At 34.5% G+C, this 15054-nt stretch overlaps 1 long non-coding RNA gene across 4 annotated transcripts; it reads left to right on the top strand.

Moving 5' to 3' along the window:
* Positions 1–940: 940 nt before the first annotated feature.
* On the top strand, positions 941–14212 carry LOC127081463 (uncharacterized). 4 transcript variants are annotated; one of them, XR_007788099.1, is made up of 6 exons: positions 941–1393; positions 2251–2681; positions 2780–2881; positions 2979–3167; positions 4405–4539; positions 13907–14212. It is a non-coding gene; the product is annotated as an uncharacterized LOC127081463 (long non-coding RNA). The 4 variants fall into 4 exon arrangements; XR_007788100.1 differs by lacking the exon at positions 4405–4539; XR_007788098.1 differs by lacking the exons at positions 4405–4539; positions 13907–14212 and having other exon boundaries at positions 2780–2890; positions 2979–3876.
* Positions 14213–15054: the final 842 nt, after the last annotated feature.

Genomic DNA, 15054 nt, shown 5'->3' with positions numbered 1-15054 from the left:
ACGCAACTTGGCTCATGATCGACAAGTGTTGAATTTGACCTTTGTAGTGCTTGAATAGTAGTCATGTCTTGTACTGATTTGAATAGCTCAAACTCTTGATCTTGATCTTTGAGTCTTGGTTGAAGTTGGAGATCCAATATCCAGCACGTCTTGAGCACCAGGACTTGTTTTATCAACTGATCAAGGGTCTTTTGATCACTTAACTAAGCTTGGGGAGTTAAACACAGTCAAAGGATTTAGCCGATCAAAGCCTACTTTGATCAACTTAATCAGTTGGGAAAAAGTTAGTTGAAAGTGAATACAACTACCTAAAGGGTTAATTATTTTATTAGAATATTTTTACAATGCCTAAAATTAGAGGAACATGCAAAATTAGACTATTTCTAAACTTAGGGGCAAAATAGTCAATTTACAAATTATGGATATTGAATTAAATTTCTAATCATGAAATTCTAATTAAAATAAATTCTAAATCCTAAAAATTCTAGTTATTCTGAAATCTAAAGGTTATCTAATCTAATTTCTAAAATTCTAAAAGATTATCTAATTAATCAAAATTTCTAATCAAATCTTAAAACCTAATGAAATTTTTAAAAAATGCCTAATTATCTAAAATTTTGATCTAACTTTAATTGATTTCTAATGTTTCAATTAACACTAGATACTAATGCCCTGATTAAGGTTTAAAAATCTAATAAACCTAATTAAATTCTAATAATATTAATTGAACTCTAATCTCTAACTAAAAAACATAATTGGCAAAACACAACAAAACTAAAAATGGGCATTTGATCACTGGGGGGCGTAGGCCCAGTCAATTAGGGCGCAAGGAGAAATCCACTTGGGCCTTAGCAAAGGCCCAACACTAATCTAAGCCAATGAGTCAAGGGTGTGGATGCAAGGCATGGTGCAGGAAGTAAGAAGTTTAGGCCAAATGCCCAAAGCTCAACAAGCTGAAAATGAGAGTGTGAGTCACCCAAGGCCACGTACGCAAAAATGACGAACACGCTAATCACGTTTGCAAAACGTCTCAAATCAATTCAAATCTCCCTCCCCTAAGTTCAAGCCTCCTCCTCCATTTCAGAATCCGTTGTCGGCGGCAGCGGAGCCTAAACTACTAAATCCAGATACCAAACTTCTCATCTACATGCCCTGAATTCGAATCCTTGCTCAGGTTCTCTAGACTCATCATCAATTAATCGAATCGAAGTGACTTCTCCATGAACCATAGACAGTAAGACTTAAATTGAACTCTCCTTAACTGGAACCGAAGCCCTGGGGGTTGGGGCTTTGATTCCAATCACCTCCAGCTACATTACGGTAACCAGTTCAATGTGAAACAATGAAGAAATCAACCTACCTGTCGGAGACGACAAAGAAAGAGACGATCTCGGTGAGTTCTTGCTCCGACTCTTTTCTTCCTTATGAATGCAAAAATTTCTTCTTCTTCTGTAGTATGTAAGTCGTGATGATGTAGTTTATGTGAGAAAAGAGTGACGCGGTTGAGGTTGAAGATCAACTGATTAGAGCTTCTAATGCCGAAGCTCTAACAATTATGATGGTTCAGAGCGTGTGGTGAGGGATTGAGAGATTTTGTAGAGAAATTATGTGTGAGTTTAGAGAGCAATGAATGAATGTTGTGAATGAGGGTGAGGGATGAATTATATAGAGAGGAGGTTTAGAATAGAGGGAGCTTAGAGGTTAGCTTCAGAGTTGGTTATTCTGGTCAGGAATTAGGCTAGGGTGGGATGACTAGGATCATAGTTAATTGGTGATAACTCACTGAGTTGAATCCCTAACTCAGTTAGTTGGTCAAAATTCTGCTATCATTGGAAACAAATTCCTGTTAGTTTTTAAGTTGTTGTCGTGCTTATTTTGTTAGTGAAAGTGTTAAGTAGGCGTTCGTTTTATGTTTGTTTGGACTTGTGTGATAATGAATTGCTGTTGTCTTGAATTGAACACATGAAGCTATGTTAATTGAATTGTTAATATGAGCCGAATTAACTGAGCTAGTCATTGAAGTTAGTTAACTGTTTCAGTTCTTTTAGTCAATCTGTTGTTAATTGGGTTGGATTATGTTAGTGAAATGGGGATTGCTTAACTTGGATGCTTGGTTGATTTTGTAAGGGAATATGGGTGAACTGTTTTGCTACCATGGATTTTTGTTTGATGTTTAAATGCCATCAATATGCTCTAAGCTAAGGAATGCAGGTGAAATATTTGGCTTGATTTTGTGTTTCACATATGCAGGTTAATGGTTTGTGGTATGGAATTCATGGAAATCCTTTGTTGAAAGTAGTTTTGGATTGGCTGCTATGAGTTTGTGTGGTATGCTTGGCGTTAATCCTGCTTGTGCAGATGAATGAACTTCTGTCAATGAATACTTGAATGTTGTTCTGCACTGAACTGAAAGGCTGGATCTTGGCTGCTAGCTCGGTTAGATAGTGGTCAGGATGCTTTGATGATAGCTAGTAACTCCTTGGTATTTATGTACGTAATTTCTGATGGCATTGACCCTTGCTAGCCTTACTCTGGAATTATTTTTGTTATACTGTCATGCACTTATTATGGACTAATGTTGGCAAACTGCTATGGTGACTTGCTTGCAAACAAGAAGTTGTTACTATGTCTTTTACATGTCCCATTTAAGGCATTCACGTTCAAGCTGGAACGGTGTGCAGGTTAATTGCTTTATCTATTGGTCATGTATGTGGTGTTTTGGGTTACATTGGTTTGTAATTAGTTTATATTGAAGGAATTTATCATTACACAACCGCAGGTGTTGGAAGGTCTGGTGCATACAGGTTTTGCAGGTTGATGTCGTTGTTTGGTCTGCGGCATAATTCATTGAATGTAGGATGATGTAATATTTGTAGTCTTGGTACGAAATGTATGGTTTGGCTCTATGAATTTGTTGTTTATGAGTTCCTACCACGAGTTCTATTGGATCTGATTATGCTTTTGAATCCTTTTTGCAGGGTTGAACTTGATTGTGTTTGGAATTATGGTTTTTCTGCTGAAATGGATATTGCAGGGCCTTCCTACCTTAGGGTAACATTTGCATCATGAACCTTGTGTTCACTACACTCGGCCTTCACAATATCGAGATCTAGATGGTTGTTTACAGAAGTTAAGGTGAAATTGATCCCGCCTTTATTCATCTTCTGGTAAGTCATGCTTGAGATCACAGTAGACGCTTGATGAATGGAATTTCCAATACTGGAAATGGTTAAGGCATGTCACACCCTAATTTTGACCCTGAATCGCCGATTCAACACATTCATCATAGCTATTGCATATCTACATAGCATACCATGCATTCCATACCGCATAGTGCCTAAAATATCAGTCGAAACAATTTTTTCAGATTTACATACAGACCGGTCGAACTAATTCTTAAATGTACGTAAAATTAGTGGTCAAAAATTTTCTAGATCGATCTTACAGAGGTCAATTTTATTAATTTACGGTTCATGTAGTTTAACCTGGCGTGTTTGTTTTAATTTTTCGACTACTTTTTTCTGTTGCATTTTGGTCAGTCTGAGCCTTTTAACCGGTCAAATTTTATTTCAAAATTGGCTCAAACGCTATATATTTCAGAGAGATTTATTTCACGTCGATCATTTTAGTGCATTCCTCTTAATTTTTGGAGTATTTTTATACTCAGTTTTTATTTATTTTGAGTCCTTTTATTTTTTTTCTTTTATCAAAATATTCAAAAATAAATAAGTAAATCTAACTATGTTTTCATTTTTATTTTAGGTTATGTATTCTAAAATATTTGAATTTTAGTTATTTTAGTTATTTTAATTTATTTAATTCTTTTTAAACTCTACAAGATATTTACAAGGGTGTTTTAGGGAAAGTTAATTATATATATATATATATATATATATATATATATATATATATATATATATATATATATATATATATATATATATATATATATATATATATATATATGTGTGTGTGAGTTAAGAGAGGACGGACAAAAAAAAACCTACAATACACAACGGCGACTGCATTTTATCTCTTATCTCAATTGAATAGAAAGAGAAAGTGAAAGAACAAATAAGAAAAGGATGCTGAAAGAGAGGGTGAGGGAATGATTTTCAAAAGAAAAACATATCCCTCTGTCACTGTAGCGCAGAAGAATAATTTTCTTCATAAGCCAAAATTCCACCTTCTTTTTAAAAGGTGATCCTCACCACCATTGAAGTCTCCACATTAACATCCATCTTTCATATCATATAAAACTTCAACAACCACACTTTATCATACACCTGCTTCATGTAAAAATACCACCATCACAAAAATAACTCACTACTACAACAAATGTCTCATATCATTATCAACATTAACCTTTATATAATAATCCCTAATTTTTTCTTTTCACCATAGCTAAAAACACATGCTACTTTTATCTCACTCATCGCCGATACAAACGGGACCACCGTCGGAAACGCCTCCACGAACCGGATCCGGTCAAGCTTCACAAATCCGCCGACGTCTCCCAAACCCGACAACACTTGTTCGGTAACTTTTTTTTTCTCTTTGGTTTGACCTTTCTTTTTTACTTGCTTGTTAGATTTGGAAAAGTTTTGTTCTTTTATGTTAAACATGAAAATAGTATGAAGAGCTTGCTTGATTTTCTAATTTATGTTGTGTATTTTTTTAATTATTTATTTTATTTATTAGTAATATGCCATGTGCCCATTTTTATTTGATGCTCATTTTATTTGAAAATTCAAATTGAAATTTGAGAAAAGCTTATGTACTTGAAAATGTGAAAGAAGTAGATCCCTGTACATGTAGCCCTTTAAATTTTTAATTTGATGTTCATTCTATTTTGTCTTATTAATTTCTTTTTAATTAGGCTAATTTAAAATTATAGATAGAAACAAACATTGATTATAAAAAATAAATAGAAAAGAAATCTTAATATATTTTTGTAAATGTTTAATTGAAAAACTACTTTCTCATGTTTCTAAGAAAAACACAAACTTATTCAAAAAAATTGTTATATTTTTATCTTTTCTCTTATTTATAATTTATAAACATTTTCTCTTGTTTTTGTTTTTATATTATTCACTTTGATTATGTATTTTTATATTATTATTATTATTTACTTTATTTCATTTTTATTTATTTTATTCCCCAAGAAAAATGTATCATGTCCCATTTGATTGTAATTTGTACTTATTTGCTCTTTCTTGTTTTAGTTTGATAGATTAGTTAATTAGATAATATAAAAAAATAAAAATAAAAAATAAACCTTTCAAACAAGAAGAAACACTTATCAAAATTAAGTTAGTTTTTAAAATCTCATTATCATGTCTCATCCATACGAATCAAACCTCGATCAAGCATCGAGTGAGTTTTCTTAAATCAAACATACTATCAAATCCTTTTGTTAAAAAACATGAAAGAAGAGGACCATTGGAATCTAGCATTCCACTGGGAATCTAGCATTCCACTGGGAATCCTCGAATGATCGGTCCCGAGACTCGCGTTTTGGGTTTACCGTTCATTATTTTTTTTGTCCCTAAAATACTTTAATTAACTTGGACAAAATAAGGGTCCTTAGGATCAAGCATTCTGTCGTAACTTTTTGAAAAATTAATTCTTATCAAGCATTCGTTGTCCATTAAATAACTTTCTTAAATAATTCGAATTGAAAAGGACCATTGGAATCTTGCATTCCGGTGGAACCCTGAATTATCGATCTTGGGGCTTATGTCTCGTTCTTATAAACGCCCGTCTTTCAAACTCAAAAAATACTTAATTCCTACCTTAACACTCTTTCAATAAAGATGGAAATGGAACATGGTGTATACCGTGCACTCCCGAGATTAAGATTCAAGGTGGATGCCTTGCCTATCTTAGCTCTCGTCATCGTCTAAAATTGTCAATGCGGTTTTTTCAAACCCCTTTCTCAATCAAACCTCAAAACACTTAATCTTTATTCAACACCTTTTCAATAAAGATGGAAATGGAATATGGTGTATACCGTGCACTCTTGAGACTAGGATTCGAGATGGATATCTCACTCATCCAAGTTCTCGCCATTACTCAAAATAAATCCAACCAATCAAACTTTTTCTCGCCGCCGTGCGATTAATCAAAAACCTTTTTCATTAACGAAAGATATATTGTCTTAAGGTGATGCAAAACAATGTTTCGGCCACGATTGTTGAGTCGAGATAAGTGACGCTTTTCCGAATGTAGATTTGTAAATCCATTCGATGTGTGGTATACGTCCGCTCCTCATCTGTTTTGGGTAAAATAATGTTTTTTTCATCGATTAATACAATATAGCTTTCACTAAAATCGACCAACAAATAAACATTTTTCTACCCAGAACTACGTAAACCTTGATTTCTCTTTTGAGATACGTAGAAGTAGGATTTATAAATCTTGTCAGACCCACTAATAAAAAACTTAGGTTTAGTCCTTCGTCAAAAAATCCAAAAACATTTCTTCTCTTTTCTATTCTTTCTCTCCCTTATTATAACTTGAGAAAACTAACATAAGCTAACATTCAAAGCGAAACTAACTAAACGGTTCCCGTTGAATACAACGGACGTGAGGGGTGTTAATACCTTCCCCTTGCGTAACAGACTCCCGAACCCTGATATTGGTTGCGACGACCATAATCATTGTCATTTTGTCTTGGGTTTTATCGATATTTCCCATTTCCTTTTTAGGAATAAATAAAGTTCGGCGGCGACTCTATTCAGTCCATCATTGCGAGCGAGCGATCGCGCTTCGCTTAAAGTCGTATCCCCATTTTTCTGAGGTTCGACAGATGGCGACTCTGCTGGGGAAAGGAACATCCCTAAGTGAGTCAACCCTAGTTCAGTTAAGTTTTCGTATGTGTGTTAACTTTGTTTGTTTATTTTTCTTCCTTTGTTATATGCTTTCTTTATCCCTGTTTTATCGCATTTTTATATCTGTATATATATATATCTATGTGTGGGTGTTGGGATTTTGATATCATGAATAAAGCTCTACACCCGAGCTTTGGAAAAAGAAGAGAGAACACATAAGTTTAGAATTGGAAGTTGTGCAGTGTTAGTCTCCAATGGCCATTCCTTGCGTGCCTAGCATGAAAACACCCCTAGAGTAGACTTGTTTGTAGATCTCGTTATAAGACAGCTAGCCTGTTGCATGACGTTGATTCATGAAGGGTCCATGACTTTAGGAGCCCCTCTTAGAACCAGTTTCTGCTTTGGTGGTTGCGTAATGATGGACTCCAAGGGCCTCTCCTTTTTGCACCCAATATGAAAACCCCGCTCAGAAGAGACCTTTCGTCACTCTTGTCATAAAGCGGCTAGCCTGTTTTATGATGTTAATACGATTATGGTCCATGAAACTGGGAACCTTATCAAAAATGTAGAAACTATCCCGTGAGTGGGTTTATGGGTAGAAATCCTAGAACTATCTGGTAAGGAGCCTACCTAGTAAGATGTTCTGAGTTACTCACATTATCCCAGATCCTAACTACCTGGATTGCATTTTATTTGCATACCAAAACATAAAAAAATACATTGCATCCATTCATATACCATTGCATCTGCATTCGTTATCATGCATTGCATATCATTTTCCAAAAATACAAAAAAACCCATCCATCCTTTGTCCATGAAGAGCAAAGTGATTCCTGACACGCGTTTAGAACAAAGAACCATGTCTAAGGAAAATTCAAGAAGCATTGGAGGAGGAAGGCTCAAGTACATATATCTTGATTTCTGGGCCAAGTAATGTGAAAGGGAAAGGACCCCTGAAACCCCTCAAGGTTTTGTACCACAAGAAAGAGGTCAAGGATGTGGCTAGTGAGATATCATCATTTCCTGGTAAGAGCATTGAGATATCGCCTTGGATTTCCAATCCTCATGACATATAGTCAACTTCTACAACCTCTAATTCAAAACTCGTTGGTGGTTCCCAAGTCTCTCAAGCCGGTTCCACAACCATACTCACCCGGGTATGACCTAAATGTGCAATGCGGATATCATGCTGGATCAGAAGGGCATTCAACCAAAGACTGCAACGCTTTCAAAGCCAAAGTACAACAGTTGATTGACAATGGGTACATAGCCTTTCAAGAAGGAAGCTTGGTGGTAAACGTTAACCTATCAAGGGCGAAGATCTCAAGGGGTGTCCCCCGAAGTTAATGGATCAAATTTGACGGAGTCATTCCCTGAAGATGGCAATCATTTGGTTGTTTCAACACTTCCTTTGTAGTTTCTTTGCATGTTGGTCGTTAATTGCTTTTAAGCATTGTTGTTTTCTTTGAATTGGTAAGATTAATGAAATGTTTATGCATCTTTTGAATTGATCCATTCGTATTCACTCGTTTTTCATTCATGTTAAAAACAAAAATACTCCTCTCATTCACTTTTGTTTATCAAATCGTTGTGCTAACAAAGATTGGAAGGAGGATGATGAAAACGAAACACCTGAAATTATTGTGGTATGCTTCTGAGTAAAACCTTGTCGATGATGTAAGGGATTGTTTCAAATCCCCAAACACTGAAGAGATAAGGAGTTAATCCCTAGTCAACCATTTTGAGCCTATAAGTTGGTGTTTATTTCAGATCTAAAACCCTTAATCTTAACCTGGGGCCGGGTAGTTGTGTTCAGATAGTTTGACCGTGCATTCGATCTTTCAAAAAAAGCCGTCCATATTTACGCCCTCCAATTAGGTTCAACCACATGTTATCCTTCGCGCACATGTTGAAGTGTCGAAGAGGTTGAGAAAAGCTAAAATTAGTGTTGGTCGATCCTCATCCACCAATAATGTGGCAGTCAACACCTTTAAAAAACAGAAAAAGCCCGCTAAGTCAAACACCACAAAATGAGTTAGGCAAAAGTCAGGGCATTCCGATGGACCGAAAGCTTCAAAGAAGCGGTCCAGGCAAAATCAGGGATAAAGAAAATCAACCAAAATAGGCCATTAAATCCTCAACAAAAACAAATAAGGTGACTGCCATTTCAAGAAAGTCTCACCTTGAACCCTCATTTCCACTTTCGCACCTTCGAGATCGAATGCGTGTATTGAATTAACTGAATATAGGAACTAGAGATCATCAAGAAGAAGGGGTGGGTAAAAATTAATTTTGAGTCTTATATCCTTTTGTTTTAAGAACCGTGAAGCAGACCACATTACAACCCTTAAAAGACCTAATTGAGGCAGGGTTTATTCTGAAAGCATACTACAACAAGGTTGTGTTAACTTGACTCCAAATGATTTTTGTTAACCATTTGATGGCACAGACTTGCATGTTGTGAATGACTTGATCATCATTGTGTTCTTATCAATGACCCATTCACTGTATTTCACCCGCTCATATCAATAAACTTTGATTTCAAATTTTTGCATAAGTATTGCATTAAAATTACCATTTTTGAATGAACAATCTTACTTGCGATTCAACACTTAGCATCAAAGAAATTCCAGCAATATACAATTGAGGAAATTGATAAAGTGGAAGAAATCCAGTCAGGGGAAATCACTTTGAGTATCAGTTGATCCGAGCCGATCGCCCCAAGGGTCATTTAGTCAAGAGTAATTTGCTTCAAGACTCAGACTGGAGCAAGCCACCTCAGAAGCTCATTGAGTCCAACTATCCAAGGAAAGTCAATCAAGAGTCTACCATTCCAACATTTGGATTAGTCAAGTTCAGACCATTGCAAGTTTCAAACACTTGGGGCAAGCCATCTCGAGGTAGTATCATGGCAAGTTGTTTCCAAACTCACTTTCAAGGTGAACATTTCCAAAGACCCAACAGACTGGGGCAAGATGAGCCACAGAGGGGCAAAACCTCTCTCTTCATGCTTTCAAACTGCTCAAACAAATTTTGCCATACGTCAAGAACTATTGATTCTGAGACGAGTGCCCGAAAGTTATGCTAGCACGATTCATTAATCCTACAAAAGGATCCCGTTTGCTAAGTTGTGGCTGCCAAGCTTGATAGAATTCTCCTTTGATAACATCTATCATAAAATATTTGGTTGAGTTCTCGGTGTTGAGGAATCATGAGCTTCCAATAAAAAGCCTCTACAACTCCCAGTCCACTCAAGTGTCAGCATTCTCATAGTCATGATCATTCATATATCATGCATAAAAGAATTAAAATCATGCATAGCTGAAATGTACTTCGTGCTCATTTTGCATTGACCCAGGTCTTGTTGTCGATCCTATATCCTTTGACCTTTGCTTCCAATTTGTATTTGGTGCCCTTAAACCATCATCTGGTTTTCGCAGTCATTTTCAAGTCCGACTCAGTTGGCAATTTTGTCCAGGAGGTTCAATTTCCTTTTTGGATTATCTGATGAATTTTCGGATTACTCTTTGGTTTATTGATGTATTTCCATAACTTGTCTGATCTATTTCCAGATGTTTCCTCACTGATCTGATGTATTCTTGAATATGTCTATCTTGTATTCTGATGTATTTCCAGAATTTCCTCGATGTATTACCAGATGTGTCTGTATTCTGATATATTTCCAGAATATCACTTATAATTCTGATGCATTTCCAGAATTCGTTTCTTTTACTCTCTGATGAATCCCCAGACATGTCATTTTTGTTCTGACGCACTTCCAGAACCCTTATGCCATTCCCTGGAATTATTTCAAGACTCATTGGTGTCTCCTAAAACCCAGTTGTCACTAGCATTATTCCAAGCTCAGTTGTTACTAGAACTCATTCTAAACTCAATTTTTGTTGGCATCATTGTCACTCTGTTTATAAATACAATTGTAATTGGTATCTGAATTTTGGTTGTCACCAACATCATTTCAAGTCCAATTGTTGTTGGCAAACTCCGTTAAAAGCTGGTTGTAACCCATTGCTTTCGGTCAAAGTCCAGTTGTTGCTGGCAAGCTGGTTGTAATCCATTGCTTTCGGTCAAAGTCCAATTGTTGTTGGCAAAATCTGTTAAAAGCTGGTTGTAATCCATTACTTACGGTTAAAAGTCCAATTGTTGTTGGCACGTACAGAGAGTTTAATTACCTTGTCTTTCCTGATGGTTCCGTGAAAGTCATATATGACTCATCATCTTGAGGAATTCCTAGAAGCTTGGAGATTTTTCGTGTTAGAAAACTCCAATGATATTGGTTTTGTTTGATATCTTTGTAAAGAATCATCGTAGCCTTTTGCGTGGATGATCTACTTATAAGAAGACTCCCGTTTATCTTTGTTTTGCATAAATTCCATCTTAGGAATCTCCAAAATCTTTGATTGGATGAATTTCTTGTGAGAAATCTCCAGAATTGTCAGATGTATTCCAAATGGTCAGGTCATGTATGAACCTATTGGTGAGATTCTTTGATTTTTTCCAGTGTTGTTAGGTCATGTATGAACCTGTTGAATAAAGTTTCCTTGATATTCAAGTTGTCATTAAGTCATGTATGGACCTGTTGGTCAAACCTTCCTTGTATGTTCCGAAATGTTGTCAGGTCATGTTTGAACTTGTTAATTGAGCACTCATTGAATATTCAAGTGTTGTTAGGTCATGTTTGAACCAGTTATTGAAAACTCTTTGAATAGTCAAGTGTTGTTAGGTCATGTATGAACCTGCTGTTGAAAAGTCTTTGAATAGTCAAGTGTTGTCAGGTCATGTATGAACCTGCTGTTGAAAATTCTTTGAATATTCAAGTGTTGTTAGGTCATGTTTGAACCATTTATTGAAACTCTTTGAATATTCCAAATGGTCAGGTCATGTTTGAACCAGTTGTTGAAAATTCTTTGAATATTCAAAGTGTTGTTAGGTCATGTTTGAACCAGTTGTTGAAAATTCTTTGAATATTCAAGTGTTGTCAGGTCATGTATGAACCTACTGTTGAAAATTCTTTGAATAGTTAAGTGTTGTCAGGTCATGTATGAACCTGTTGTTGGAAGTTCTTTGAATGTTCCTGTTTTGTCAGGTCATGTATGAACCTGTTTGTTCAGCTTTTATCCCAGTATTACCAGGTCATGCCTGAACCTGTTTTGAAGAATCTTTCTTTATGATTATTTCAGTGTTCTCAGGTCATGTATGAACCTGTTGATATACTCTTTTTGAATTTTTCTGAGTTTGTTAGGTCATGTATGAACCTGGTGTAAGAACTTCTTGATATTCCCCAGCATTGTCAGGTAATGTATGAACCTGTTGTTGAGCTTTCATTCCAGTATTACCAGGTCATGTATGAACCTGTTTTGAAGAGTCTTTCTCTATGATTATTTCAGTGTTATCAGGTCATGTATGAACCTGTTGTAGAAATTTTTCTTATTCGGGTTTAGTAAGTCATGTGTGAACTTATTGCCGAAATCTCTTGTATTCTAAGTGTCGTTCATCGAATTTCACTTTGAGCGCTCACTAGTGTGCGTTTGATTCTCCAGCAGGATTGTTTTCCCCAACGAGTTGGTTTTTCACCATTTGTCTGTCTCCCTATGGACCATCAGCATCCCCCACGGATCTTTGTTTCATTTTGTATCCATCATAAAGCATCATGCTAGGGTTTATCTTATGTCTGATCATATCCCTAGCAAATCAAATAAAAAAGAGTCATTCATTCAGGCATTCATCTCATATCATATCCTATCATTTGCATTTCAGGATCAAAATTCGGGTCTTCATAGTATTTAACTATCTCCCACTATGATCATATGAAGAGTGTACTTCTACATATTCTCATGTTGAAGATACTTAAATAGGGGCAACTGTCACACCCCAATTTTGACCCTGAATCGCCGATTCAACATATTCATCATAGCTATTGCATATCTACATAGCATACCATGCATTCCATACCGCATAGTGCCTAAAATATCAGTCGAAACAATTTTTTCAGATTTACAGACAGACCGGTCGAACTAATTCTCAAATGTACGTAAAATTAGTGGTCAAAAATTTTCTAGATCGATCTTGCAGAGGTCAATTTTATTAATTTACGGTTCATGTAGTTTAACCTGACGTGTTCGTTTTAATTTTTCGACTACTTTTTTCTGTCGCATTTTGGTCAGTCTAAGCCTTTTAACCGGTCAAATTTTATTTCAAAATTGGCTCAAACGCTATATATTTCAGAGAGATTTATTTCACGTCGATCATTTTAGTGCATTCCTCTTAATTTTTGGAGTATTTTTATACTCAGTTTTTATTTATTTTGAGTCCTTTTATTTTTTTTCTTTTATCAAAATATTCAAAAATAAATAAGTAGATCTAACTATGTTTTCATTTTTATTTTAGGTTATGTATTCTATAATATTTGAATTTTAGTTATTTTAATTATTTTAATTTATTTAATTCTTTTTAAACTCTACAAGATATTTACAAGGGTGTTTTAGGGGAAGTTAATTCTAAACCCTACTATATATATATATATATATATATATATATATATATATATATATATATATATATATATATATATATATATATATATATATATATATATATATATATATATATGTATATATGTGTGTGTGAGTTAAGAGAGGACGTACAAAAAAAAACCTACAATACACAACGGTGACTGCATTTTATCTTTCATCTCAATTGAATAGAAAGAGAAAGTGAAAGAACAAATAAGAAAAGGATGCTGAAAGAGAGGGTGAGGGAATGATTTTCAAAAGAAAAACATATCCCTCTGTCACTGTAGCGCAGAAGAATAATTTTCTTCATAAGCCAAAATTCCACCTTCTTTTTAAAAGGTGATCCTCACCACCATTGAAGTCTCCACATTAACATCCATCTTTCATATCATATAAAACTTCAACAACCACACTTTATCATACACCTGCTTCATGTAAAAATACCACCATCACAAAAATAACTCACTACTACAACAAATGTCTCATATCATTATCAACATTAACCTTTATATAATACTCCCTAATTTTTTCTTTTCACCACAGCTAAAAACACATGCTACTTTTATCTCACTCACCGCCGATACAAACGGGACCACCGTCGGAAACGCCTCCACGAACCGGATCCGGTCAAGCTTCACAAACCCGCCGACGTCTCCCAAACCCGACAACACTTGTTCGGTAACTTTTTTTTTCTCTTTGGTTTGACCTTTCTTTTTACTTGCTTGTTAGATTTGGAAAAGTTTTGTTCTTTTATGTTAAACATGAAAATAGTATGAAGAGCTTGCTTGATTTTCTAATTTATGTTGTGTATTTTTTTAATTGTTTATTTTATTTATTAGTAATATGCCATGTGCCCATTTTTATTTGATGCTCATTTTATTTGAAAAGTCAAATTAAAATTTGAGAAAAGCTTATGTACTTGAAAATGTGAAAGAAGTAGATCCCTGTACATGTAGCCCTTTAAATTTTTAATTTGATGTTCATTCTATTTTGTCTTATTAATTTCTTTTTAATTAGGCTAATTTTAAATTATAGATAGAAATAAACATTGATTATAAAAAATAAATAAAAAAGAAATCTCAATATATTTTTGTAAATGTTTAATTAAAAAACTACTTTCTCATGTTTCTAAGAAAAAACACAAACTTATTCAAAAAAATTGTTATATTTTTATCTTTTCTCTTATTTATAATTTATAAACATTTTCTCTTGTTTTTGTTTTTATATTATTCACTTTGATTATGTATTTTTATATTATTATTATTATTTACTTTATTTCATTTTTATTTATTTTATTCCCCAAGAAAAATGTATCATGTCCCATTTGATTGTAATTTGTACTTATTTGCTCTTTCTTGTTTTAGTTTGATAGATTAGTTAATTAGATAATATAAAAAAATAAAAATAAAAAATAAACCTTTCAAACAAGAAGAAACACTTATCAAAATTAAGTTAGTTTTTAAAATCTCATTATCATGTCTCATCCATACCAATCAAACCTCGATCAAGCATCGAGTGAGTTTTCTTAAATCAAACATACTATCAAATCCTTTTGTTAAAAAACATGAAAGAAGAGGACCATTGGAATCTAGCATTCCACTGGGAATCTAGCATTCCACTGGGAATCCTCGAATGATCGGTCCCGAGACTCGCGTTTTGGGTTTACCGTTCATTATTTTTTTTGTCCCTAA

The sequence above is a fragment of the Lathyrus oleraceus genome, chromosome 5 (genome assembly GCF_024323335.1).
Source record: "Lathyrus oleraceus cultivar Zhongwan6 chromosome 5, CAAS_Psat_ZW6_1.0, whole genome shotgun sequence".
Lineage (NCBI taxonomy): Eukaryota > Viridiplantae > Streptophyta > Magnoliopsida > Fabales > Fabaceae > Lathyrus > Lathyrus oleraceus.
The sequence above is the reverse complement of the archived record's forward strand: the minus strand, read 5'-3'. Positions and strand labels throughout refer to the sequence as shown.